The following is an 11,876-nucleotide window of genomic DNA, read 5'->3' as shown; positions in this document are numbered from 1 at the left end:
AACTAGGCAGTGAACCAAGTGTTGCAATGGGTGATTATGTATCATTCTCCTTGCCACTATAAGCTGGCAGGATTTGAACACTGTGGGGCTTATTATAAAACACACTAAAATACATCACCAATTCGTACATGCTGGCCAGCTGCTGAGGAAAACCACTTCCTAATGGAGAGAAGTCAGGCATATTATCCTATGTGGTCCTGCACACTTCTTAAAATTTGTAAAATGACCTGAAAGATTTGGGAGTCTGTGTTTTTCACAATAATGTCCATGCTGGGCTGTGGGAAAGCTGACCTCTTACTATGCTGGAAGTGATCACTGTTGCCACTTTGAAAAAATAGGCAGTGTCTGGGAAACCTTAGGCTTAGTCCTTAAGACTTCTGCCAGTATGCTAAACTCCCTTTGTGGTGACTACTATCCCAAGATGAAGGATAAGTGCTTGTCAGTAGCTGAGAGCATGAGCGTTGCACAACACACGTCGGGCCATGCTTTGACCTCTTCATTTGGGAACTTGAGAGCTCAGGGCACTCACTTTGGCACCTCAGAGTGTCTGCCTGAGAAGAGGGATAAATAATCAACCAAATCCAAACTGTGGCTCTGGTGAGGGTTGAAGGAGGTAACGTATATGAAGTCGGCCACGGTGATGATTCAATTTCTTAACAGCTGATACTGGCAATTGCGCTGTGTAAATGGGAGATCTTTGATGAGATAATACGCAGCCTCATAGGTACAGAAACACACATATTGACATCACATGATGCAGAATCACACAGGATTCCCCCAATCCTCAAGCCCACAAGACAGTGCCACCCTAGGAAGCACAAATGCTTTCATGAAATGCAGAAACTGGGCCAAATTTTTCTTTTCTAAGAATTCATTCTTTTTTTCAAAACCACTTTCAAATGCTTATTCCCATCAGAAACCTAGGATCAGGGTGGCTCTCCAAATTGGAGCAAGGATGACATAACTTTCTTAGCATTTCAATTTTTCATTCTCAACAGGAAAGAATACAATACTTACCATAGGATTGTAGAAACGCCTGCAATACAGAAACAAAACATGATGATGATTAGATCGTGTTGTGGATCATTTGCACATGGATGCCTGTGAACAACTCAAAGGCATCCACACAAAGGTAGCGTACAGCACTGGAAAGACAAGAGCCTTTCCTTAAGAATGTATTGCTCTGGTTCATTTAGCTACAAAATGCATATTCCAAGAAGACATGGCTTCCAAGGAATAGGGCCCTAGGTAAAGTTGATAACCTCATGCTGCCACATGTGAATGTTCTTTTGTATCAGATATCAGTTACTGAGAGTCACTTCTTCCATTGTTTCAGAAGAGAGTATTTCATATTTATAATGTACACTGAGGTGTTCTCCTATGTGAAGTCAAGAGTAAAAGAGTAAAAAAGAAAGCAGCATTTGTGTTTCAGGCAAAGAAAGGCAGGCTTCACCTCAACTCAAGGTCCGTCCATTCGAAATCTTCGCTGATGTAGATCTTTGGAGATACTAGAAGAACACAGAGTATCGGTCAGTCATTGAGGCTGTTTTTGATGAAAGACACAGAAAGCTCTGCTTAATATAGACATTAGGATAGTGTGTATTGATGGGTTTTGTGGGAAAATATAGCTTGAGATATAAGGGAAAGGGAGAGCTGGTGGCCACTGTTGAAGGCAGGATGCAACGTATTCAAAGATTGACCTCATTCTCAGGCATAGATCAAGGATGAACAATTCCAAAAGTGGAAATGATACCAGGCATCCTCACAGACCACAGCAGACTAAAAATAAATACAATCACCAACAGGAACCCTCCGAAATACACAAATACATGGACATTAAGCAACATGCTGGGGAATGACTTTGGCGTTAACACAAAAATCAAGGGAGAAATAAAAATATTCCTGAAAAAAAATGAAAACAAAGACACAACATAGTGAAATCGCTAGAATATCAAGAAAGCACTACTGACAAAGAAAAATATAACATTACACACACATATCAAGAAAATAGAGGAATCTCGAGTAAACAGCCAACATCACATCTAAGAAGAGTAGAAAGGCAAGAACAATTGATTTTTACATTTAGTGGGAAAATTGAAATTACTGAAATGAAGTCACAATTGAATAAAACAGAATCAAAAAAATTACAAAGACTTAACAAGGCACAAAGCTGGTTCCTTCAAAGGATAAATAAGGTTGAGAGACCGCCTGGCCAGACAGACCAAAAATCAATCCATCAGTGAATCAATAAAAGAAAAGAAAAGAAAAGAAAATGGTGATGTCACAAGTGACCCTGAAAAAATCCTAAAGTTTGTTAGAGATAATTGCCATCATCTTATGCAAAGACACGAGAAAATCTAGGAGAAATGGAGGAATTTCTGGTATTGCATAATCACCTGAGGTTGAAATAGGTAGAAATTGAACCTCTAAACAGACAAATAAAAACCAAACAAATCAACTCAGTTCTAAAAAACCTGCCCACCACCAAAAGTCCTCAGCCAGATGGTTTCTCAGCTAGTTTCATTAAGTCATAAAAGGAAGAGCTGATACCAATCCCATTGAAACTATTCTGGACAATCAAGAAGGAAAGACTTCTCCCTAGCTCATTCTATGAAGGCACTGTCATCCTGATACCCAGGCAATGATTTCATGGCTGAGTTGTCAGCAGCAAAAAACTGAAATTGACAAGTGGGATCTTATCAAGCTCAAAAATATTTGCACAGCAAACGTGATCATCAAGAGAATAAACAGACAAGTCACAGAATGGGATGAAATGTTTGGAAACTGTGTATTCAACAAAGGCCCAACCACCAGGATGTATGAGAAACTCAAAAAAATTGACAGGGGGAAAAATTCCATTACAACGTGGGCAAATGAAATGTACAGACACTTCTCAAAAGAATACATAAAGCAGGCAACAAACATGAACAAAGTGCTCAGCTCTAATTATCATCAGAGCAAATGCAAATCAAGACTGCAATGAGGTACTATCTCACACTGCTCAGGACGGCTGTTATTAAAAAGTAACAACATCATCAATAGGTGTTGGTGAGGCTACAGAGAAAAGAGAACACTCCTATACTGTTGGAGTAAATGCAAGTTAATGCATGTGGAAAGCATTTTGGAGATGTCTCAACCTAGCAATCCCACTCCTGGGAATATGCCCAAAGGAACACGAATCACTCTACCAAAAACAACACCTGCCCCTGTATGTCTATTACAGGGCTACTCAGTGTAGCAAAATCAGGGAACCAAACCAGATACCCATTGTAGGTGGACTGAAGAAAGTGTGGTATATACACACGATGGAATACTACACATCCATAAAAAAATAAAATTACACCCTTTGCAGCAACATGGATGCACCTGGTGACCATCGTTCCGAGTGAATCATCACAGAAACAAACACTACATACCACAAAAGTTCTCACTCGTAAGAGGGTCCTCAACACTGGGCACCATGGGTTCAAAAATCGAAGCAAGACAATTGGAGCTCAATTAGAGAGGGAGGGAGATAAGGGAAACAAAACCACTCACAGGATACCATGGTCATCACTGTGGGTGGGGAGGGCTTTTCAGAAGTCCAAATCTTGCCTTCATGCAATGTAATTCCATAACAAATGCTCCCATGTAGACCATGATTCTACAAATATGCACATCACATGTTCTGATTTTAAAAGACTAGAAAGCCTGCAAAGAATGCCGTCAGACCACTGTGGTGTGAAAGTATATACTCACAATAGTAAGATAGCCAGAAAATCTCCGTGTTTGTAAGTTAAGCCACACAATACTTTCTTGGGTGGCATTCATAGGGTACACTCTGGCCACAGTTCCCTCCTTGCGAAAATCATCTTTCTCTCATGGAGAGATCTCCAAAGTTCCTTCCTCCCCAACAGAGACCCAGAATTTGGTTCTATACCCTAAAGCCTACAGCTTTGTTCCTCAGCAAGTGGGTTAATTCAGGATACGTACCATCAAGCCCTGCACTGGGTGACCTCTGCAGCTAGGTAAAAAAAAAAAAAAAAAACCAGTGTAAGTAAATTATACTGTGCAATGCTCTGAGGTCTACTGTTTCTTGATAAAGAGAATACTATTGGTTGAGTCAAAAGTCAAAGTCCCCCAATACTAGAAGGGAGGACACTGGGGGAAAAGACAAACTCTTTCTGCAGAATTTGCCTTTAAAGTTGGTTTGGACTGACAATCACACAATTCCTAATTCATGGAGGAATGTAGATGCTGAAGGAAAGGCATAGTGTGCCAGGTAGGAGTCAGTAAGAGAGGGCCGGGCCACTCAGCAGTATCCCACTAAGAGAAGCATACGTGGAAAACTAATGTACATAACTGTGTTGTTATATCTATGTTTCACTGAAAAGAAAGTAACCAGGAAAGCAACATTTCTCTCCTCAAGACAAAGAAAGGTGGTCTTACTTCCTGTTCTGGAGCTGCCTCGTGTTTCTCCTCAGAGGATTCTGGGACAATACAGAGAACGGTCAGTACCCTGGCACTTGGTGATTAGAAAACAGCAAGGATGCTTTACTTGATATGGTATATGCAGGTGGTTGATTAAAAAAACATGGACTTAACTGATCCTAGGCATCCTCCTGAGTAGCTGACAGATGGGGAAGCAGAGGAGCAAACTATAAATAAGGCAGACAGTTCTGTACCTAGTGGCTAAAGTCCACCTAATGTACCAACAAGTCGTCAGTCTGCAAAAGGTCTTCAACTATACACTGTGATTCAGCAACAGTTTTCTCGTGCCTTCTGCCTGGCTTTAGGTCCAGCTATATTGGCCTCTTCACATCTCTCAAGAAAATGCTGCTAGTTCACTTGACAGTTTTATGAGATTTACACTAGTTTCAAGCAATATTTCATTTCCACGGGGTTGATGGCTGTACAGGACACACTAGCCAGATGGCAGTTAGACTGTTCATCATGGGGAAGGCTGGGAGCGATTGCTGATGGTCCTTAGTCCGGATGTACCAGAAAGCTGCCAAGGGCATGGAAACCAGGCAATGAACCAGCTGCTGCACTGGGTTCTTATGTGCCATTCTCCTTGCCAGTATAAGTGGGCAGGATTTGAGCACTGTGGGGCTTATGGAGATAATATTACAAAGCATACTAAAATACATCACCAATTCTTACACGCTGGCCAGCTGCTGAGCCAAATCACTTCAGAATGGAGAGAGGTCAGCCATATTATCCTATGTGGTCCCTCACACTTCTTAAAATCTGAAACTGACCTGAAATGTTTGGGTATCTTTGTATTTTCCACAATAATGCCCATGCTGGGCTGTGGGAAAACTGGCCTCTTACTATGCTGGAAGTGACCACTGTGGCCACTTAGTAAAAATGGACAGTGTCTGGGAAATCTTAGGCTTAGTCCTTTAAGCCTTATGCAAGTATCCTGACTTGTATCGTGACTGCTATCCCAAGATGACTATCCCAAGATGAAGGATAAGTGTTTGTCAGTAGCTGAGAGCATGAGCATTGTACAATGCACCTCAGGTCATGCTTTGACCTGTTCATTTGGAAACTTGAGAGCTCAGGGCACTCACTTTGGCATCTCAGAGTGCCCCACTAAGCAGTAGGGATAAATAATCAACCAAACTCAAACTGTGGCTCTGATGAGGGTTGAAGGAGGTAACGTATATGAAGTCAGCCATGGTAATGATTCAATTTCTTAGCCGTTGACACTGGCAAGTGTGTTGTGTAAATGGGAATACTTTACTGAGGTAATAAGCAGTTTCATAGGTACAGAAGCACACACTGACATCACATGATGAAGAATCACACAGGATTCCTCCAATCCTCAAGTCCACAAGACATTGACACCCTAGGAAACACAAATGCTTTCATGAGATGCAGAAACTGGGCCAAATTTGTTTCCAAAGAATTCATTCTTTTCTTCAAAACCACTTTCAATTGTTTATTCCCATTAGAAACCTAGGATCAGGGTGGCTCTTCAGATGGAAGCAAGGACGCCACATCTTTCTTAGCATTCCAATTTTTCATTCTCAACAGGAAATCATACAATACTTACCAAAGAGTGGATTAAACACCTGCAAAACAGAAACAAAGCATTATGATGATTACATCGTGTTGTGGATTGTTTGCACATGGATGCCTGTGAACAACGGAAAGACATTCAAAAAGTTAGCGTACGGCACTGGGAGGACAAGAGCCTTTCCTGGAGGATGTATTGCTCTGGTCCATTTAGCTACAAAATGCATATTCCAAGAAGACACGGCTTCCAAGGAATAGGGCCCTAGGTAAAGTTGATAACCTCATGCTGCCACATGTGAATGTTCTTTTGTATCAGGTATCAATTCCTGAGAGTCGCTTCTTCCACTGCTTCACAAGAGAGTATTTCATATTTATAATGCACACAGAGGTTTTCTCCTATGTGAAGTCAATTGTAAAAGAGAAACAAAGAAAGTAACATTTGTTTTTTAGGCAAAGAAAGGCAGCCTTCACCTCACCTGACGTAGTATCCTTGTATTTTCTGCATATAGGTCATTCTTGGGAGAGCCTAGAAGAACACAGAGTATCCATCAATCATTGAGGCTGTTGAAGATGATAGACACAGAAAGCTCTGCTTAATATAGACATTCGGATAGGGTGTATTGATGGGTTTTTTGGGGAAAATATAGCTTGAGACATAAGAGAAAGGGAGAGCTGGTGACCATCATTGAAGGCAGGATGCAACATATTCCATGATTGACCTCATTATCAGGCATAGGTCAAGCGTGAACAACTTCCAAAAGAGGAAATGATACCAGGCATCCTCTCCGACCACAGCAGACTAACAATAAATACGATCACCAACAGCAACCCTCCTAAATACACAAACACACGGACATTAAGCAACATGCTGGTGAATGACTTTGGGCTTAACACAAAAATCAAGGCAGAAATAAAAATACTCCTGGAAAAAAATAAAAACCAAGACACAACATATTGAAATCTCTAGAATATCATGAAAGCACTGCTGACAAAGAAAAATGTAACATTACCACACATAGCCAACATCACATCTAAGAAGAGTGGAAAGGCAAGAACAATTGATTTCTACATTTAGTGGGAAAATTGAAATTACTGAAATGAAGGCACAATTGAATAAAACAGAATCAAGAAAATTACAAAGACTTAACAAGGCACAAAGCTGGTTGCTTCAAAGGATAAATAAAATATAGAGACTGCCTGGCCAGACAGACCAAAAATCAATCAATCAAAAAAAAAAGAAAGAAAGAAAATGGAGATGTCACACGTGACCCTGAAAAACCTCTAACGTTTGTCAGAGATAATTACCATCATCTTATGCAAACTCACGAGGAAATCTAGGAGAAATGGAGGAATTCCTGGCATCGCATAACCACCCGAGGTTGAAACAGGAAGAAGCCAGTCTCAGTGGCTCAGCCTGTAATCTCGCGCCTTTGGGAGGCTGAGGTGAGTGGGTTGCCTGAGCCTGCGGGTTCGAGACCCACCTGGGTAGCGAGACCTCATCTCTACAATAAATAAATAAAAAAATCAGCCAGGCATGGTAGCGCATGCCTGTAATTCCGGCTACTTGGAAGGCTGAGGCAGAAGGATCGCCGGAGCCCAGTAGATTCGAGGCTGCGGTGGCCGGGAGCGGCCATTGCACTCCAGTCTGGGCAACAGAGTGAGACTCAAACTCAAACTCAAAAAAAAAAAAAAAGAAACAGGAAGAAACTGAACCTCTACACAGACCAATAAAAACCCAACAAGGCAACACAGTTCTAAAATACCTGGCCACCAACACAAGTCCTTAGCCGAATGGCCTCCCAGCTAGTTTCAGTAAGACATATAAGGAAGAGCTGATACCAATCCCATCGAAAGTATTCTGGGCAATGAAGAAGGAAAGACTTCTCCCTAGCTCATTCTATGAACCTACTGTCAACCTGATACCTGGGCAACGAACTCATGGCTGAGTTCTCAGGAGCAAATGCAGCAAAATACTGAAATTGACAAGTGGGACCTTATCAAGCTCAAAAATATTTCCACAGCAAACGTGACCATCAAGAGAATAAACAGACAAGTCACAGAATGGGATGAAATGTTTGCAAGCTGTGTATTCAACAAAGCCCTAACCACCAGGATGTATGAGAAATTAAAAAAAAAAAAACTGACAGGGGGGGAAAAACCCATTAAAACGTGGGCAAATGTCATGTACAGACCCTTGTCAAAAGAAGACGTAAAGCAGGCAACAAACATGAACAAACTGCTCAGCACGAATTATCATCAGGGGAAATGCAAATGAAGACTGCAATGAGGTACTATCTCACACTGATCAGGATGGCTGTCATTAAAAAGTAACAACAACATCAATAGTTGTTGGTGAGGCTACAGAGAAAAGTGAACACTCCTATACTGTTGGTGTAAGTGTCAGTTAATGCCTGTGGAAAGCATTTTGGAGATCTCTCAACCTAGCAATCCCACTCCTGGGAATATGCCCAAAGGAACATGAATCACTCTACCAAAAACAACACCTGCTCCTGTATGTCGATTACAGGACTATTCAGTGTAGCAAAATCACAGAAGCAAACCAGATGCCCATTGTAGGTGGACTGAAGAAACTGTGGTACATACACACGATGGAATACTACACATCCATAAAAAAGAATAAAATCACGTCCTTTGCAGCAACATGGATGCACCTGGTGACTATCGTTCTGAGTGAATCATCACAGAAACAAAAACTAAATACCGCAAAAGTTCTCACTTGTAAGAGGGTCCTAAACACGGGGCACCATGGGTTCCAAAATGGAAGCAAGACACTTGGAGCTCAATTAGAGAGGGAGGGAGAAAAGGGAAACAAAACCACTCACAGGATACCACGGTCATCACTGTGGGTGGGGAGGGCTTTTCAGAAATCCAAATCTTGCCTTCACGCAATGTAACTACGTAACAAATGCTCCCATGTATACCATGATTCTACAAATATGTATATCACAGGTTCTAAATATAAAAGAGCAGAAAGCCTGCAAAGAATGCCCTCAGACCACTGTGGTGGGAATGTATATACTCACAACAGTAAGATAGCCAGAAAATTCCCAAGTGTTTGTAAGTTAAGCTACACAATACTTTCTTGGGTGGCATTCATAGGGTACACTCTGGGCACAGTTCTATCCTTGCGAAAATGATCTTCCTCTCATGTGGAGACCCGCAAAGTTCCTTCCTCCCCACAGAGACCTAGAATCTGGTTCTATACGCTAAAACCAACAACTTTGTTCCTCAGCAAGGGAGTTAATTCAGGATACGTACCGACAATGCCTGCTCCAGGTGACCTCTGCAACTAGGTGAAAAAAAACCAACAAACAGTGTAAGTAAATTATACTGTGCAATGCACTTGAGGTCTACTATTTCTTGATGAAGAGAATACTATTGGTTGAGTCAAAAGTCAAAGTCCCGCAAAACTAGAAGGGAGGACACTGGGGGGAAAGACAAACTCTTTCTGCAGAATTTGCCTTTAAAGTTGGTTTGGACTGACAATCACACAATTCCTAATTCATGGAGAATTGTAGATGCTGAAGGAAAGACATAGTGTGCCGAGTAGGAGTCAGTAAGAGAGGTCTGGGGACTCAGCAGCATCCCACTAAGAGACGCATACACGGAAAACTAATGTACATAACTGTATTGTTATATCTAAGTTTCACTGAAAAGAAAGTAACCAGGAAAGCAACATTTCTCTCCTCAAGACAAAGAAAGGTGGTCTTACTTCCTGTTCTGGAGCTGCCTTGCGTTTCTCCTCAGAGGATTCTAGGACAATACAGAGAATGGTCAGTACCCTGGCACTTGGTGATTAGAAAACAGCAAGGATGCCTTACTTCATATGGTATATGCAGGTGGTTGATGAAAAAAACATGGATCAACCAATCCTAGGGCATCCTCCTGAGTAGATGACAGATGGGGAAGCAGAGGAGCAAACTATAAATAAGGCAGACAGTTCTTTACCTAGTGGCTAAAGTTCACCTAATATACCAACAAGTAGTCAGTCTGCAAAAGGTCTTCAATCATACACTGTGATTCAGCAACAGTTTTCTCGTGCCTTCTGCCTGGCTTTAGGTCCAGCTAAAATGCCTCTTCACATCTTTCAAGAACATGCTGCTACTGCACTTGTCAGTTTTACGAGATTTACATTGCTTCAAGCAATATTTCATTTCCACTGGGCTGATGGCTGTACGGGACACACTAGCCAGTTGACAATTAGACTCTTCATCATGGGGAAGGCTGGGAGCGATTGCTGATGGTCCTTAGTCCGGATGTACCAACAAGTTGCCAAGGGGATGGAAACCAGTCAATGAACCAGCGGCTGCCCTGGGTTCTTATGTGCCATTCTCTTTGGCATTATAAGCCGGGAGGATTTGAGCACTGTGGGGCTTATGGAGATATTACAAAATATACTAAAATACATCACCAACTCTTACATGCTGGCCAGCTGCTGAGCCAAATCACTGTAGAATAGAGTGAGGACAGTCATATTGTCTTATGTGATCCATCATACTTCTTAGACCTGTAAACTGACCTGAAATATTTGGGTATCTTTGTGTTTTCCACAATAATGCCCATGCTGGGCTGTGGGAAAACTGACCTTTTACTATGCTGGGCCAAATTTGTTCCCTAAGAATTCATTCTCTTTTTCAAAACCACCTTCAATTACTTATTCCCATCAGAAACCTAGGATCAGGATGGCTCTTCAAATTGAAGCAAGGACGCCATACCTTTCGTGGCATTCCAGTTTTTCAATCTCAACAGGAAATTATACAATACTTACTGGAGGGTTGTAGACATGCCTGCAATACAGAAACAAAACATTATGATGATTACATCATGTTGTGGATCGTTTGCACACGGATGCCTGTGAACAACTCAAAGGCATCCAAACAAAGGTAGCGTACAGCACTGGGAAGACAAGAGCCTTTCCTGGAGGATGTATTGCTCTGGTCCATTTAGCTACAAAATGCATATTCCAAGAAGACATGGCTTCCAAGGAAAAGGGCCCTAGGTAAAGTTGATAACCTCATGCTGCCACATGTGAATGTTCTTTTGTATCAGGTGTCAGTTCCTAAGAGTCGCTTCTTCCATTGTTTCACAAGAGAGTATTTCATATTTATAATGTACACTGAGGTGTTTACCTATGTGAATTTAATTGTAAAAGTGAAGCAAACAAAGCAACATTTGGGTTTCAGGCAAAGAAAGGCAGGCTTCGCCTCACCTCGTGGCATACTGTGTCGTAGCTTGACAAAAACGAGGATTCCTTTGCAGGGCCTAGAAGAACACAGAGTATCAGTCAGTCGTTGAGATTGTTGTGGATGAAAGACACAGAAAGCCCTGCTTAATACAGACATTAAGAGAGTGTGTAGTGATGGTTTTGTGGGAAAATACAGCTTGAGACACAAGGGAAAGGGAGAGTTGGTGGCCATCGTTGAAGGCAGGATGCAATGTATTCCAAAATTGACCTCATTCTCAGGCATAGATCAAGCATGAACAACTTCCAAAAGTGGAAATGATACCAGGCATCCTCTCAGACAACAGCAGACTAAAACTAAATATGATCACCAACAGGAACCCTCCGAAATACACAAATACATGCACATTAAGCAACATGCTGTGAATGACTTTGGACTTAACACAAAAATCAAGGCAGAAATAAAAATACTCCTGGAAAAAAATGAAAACCAAGACACAACATATTGAAATCTCTAGAATATCATGAAAGCACTGCTGACAAAGAAAAATGTAACATTACACACACATAGCCAACATCACATCTAAGAAGAGTGGAAAAGCAAGAACAATGATTTCTACATTTAGTGGGAAAATTGAAATTACTGAAATGAAGGCACAATTGAATAAAA

General features: G+C 41.4%; 1 long non-coding RNA gene across 1 annotated transcript; it reads right to left on the bottom strand.

Annotated features, from left to right (window-relative positions):
• Positions 1 to 1,460: 1,460 nt before the first annotated feature.
• LOC103270926 lies at positions 1,461 to 11,287 on the bottom strand. Its single transcript, XR_505013.1, has 8 exons — positions 11,234 to 11,287; positions 10,793 to 10,811; positions 9,737 to 9,777; positions 9,283 to 9,313; positions 6,480 to 6,529; positions 6,041 to 6,059; positions 3,973 to 4,003; positions 1,461 to 1,508 (listed from the first exon to the last, which is right to left on the bottom strand). It is a non-coding gene; the product is annotated as an uncharacterized LOC103270926 (long non-coding RNA).
• Positions 11,288 to 11,876: the final 589 nt, after the last annotated feature.

This window comes from Carlito syrichta, unplaced genomic scaffold (assembly GCF_000164805.1).
Source record: "Carlito syrichta isolate Samal-C Ts95f unplaced genomic scaffold, Tarsius_syrichta-2.0.1 Scaffold310840, whole genome shotgun sequence".
Classification (NCBI taxonomy): Eukaryota; Metazoa; Chordata; class Mammalia; order Primates; family Tarsiidae; genus Carlito; species Carlito syrichta.
Note: the sequence above shows the minus strand (reverse complement) of the source record. Positions and strands in the feature narration are given on the sequence as shown.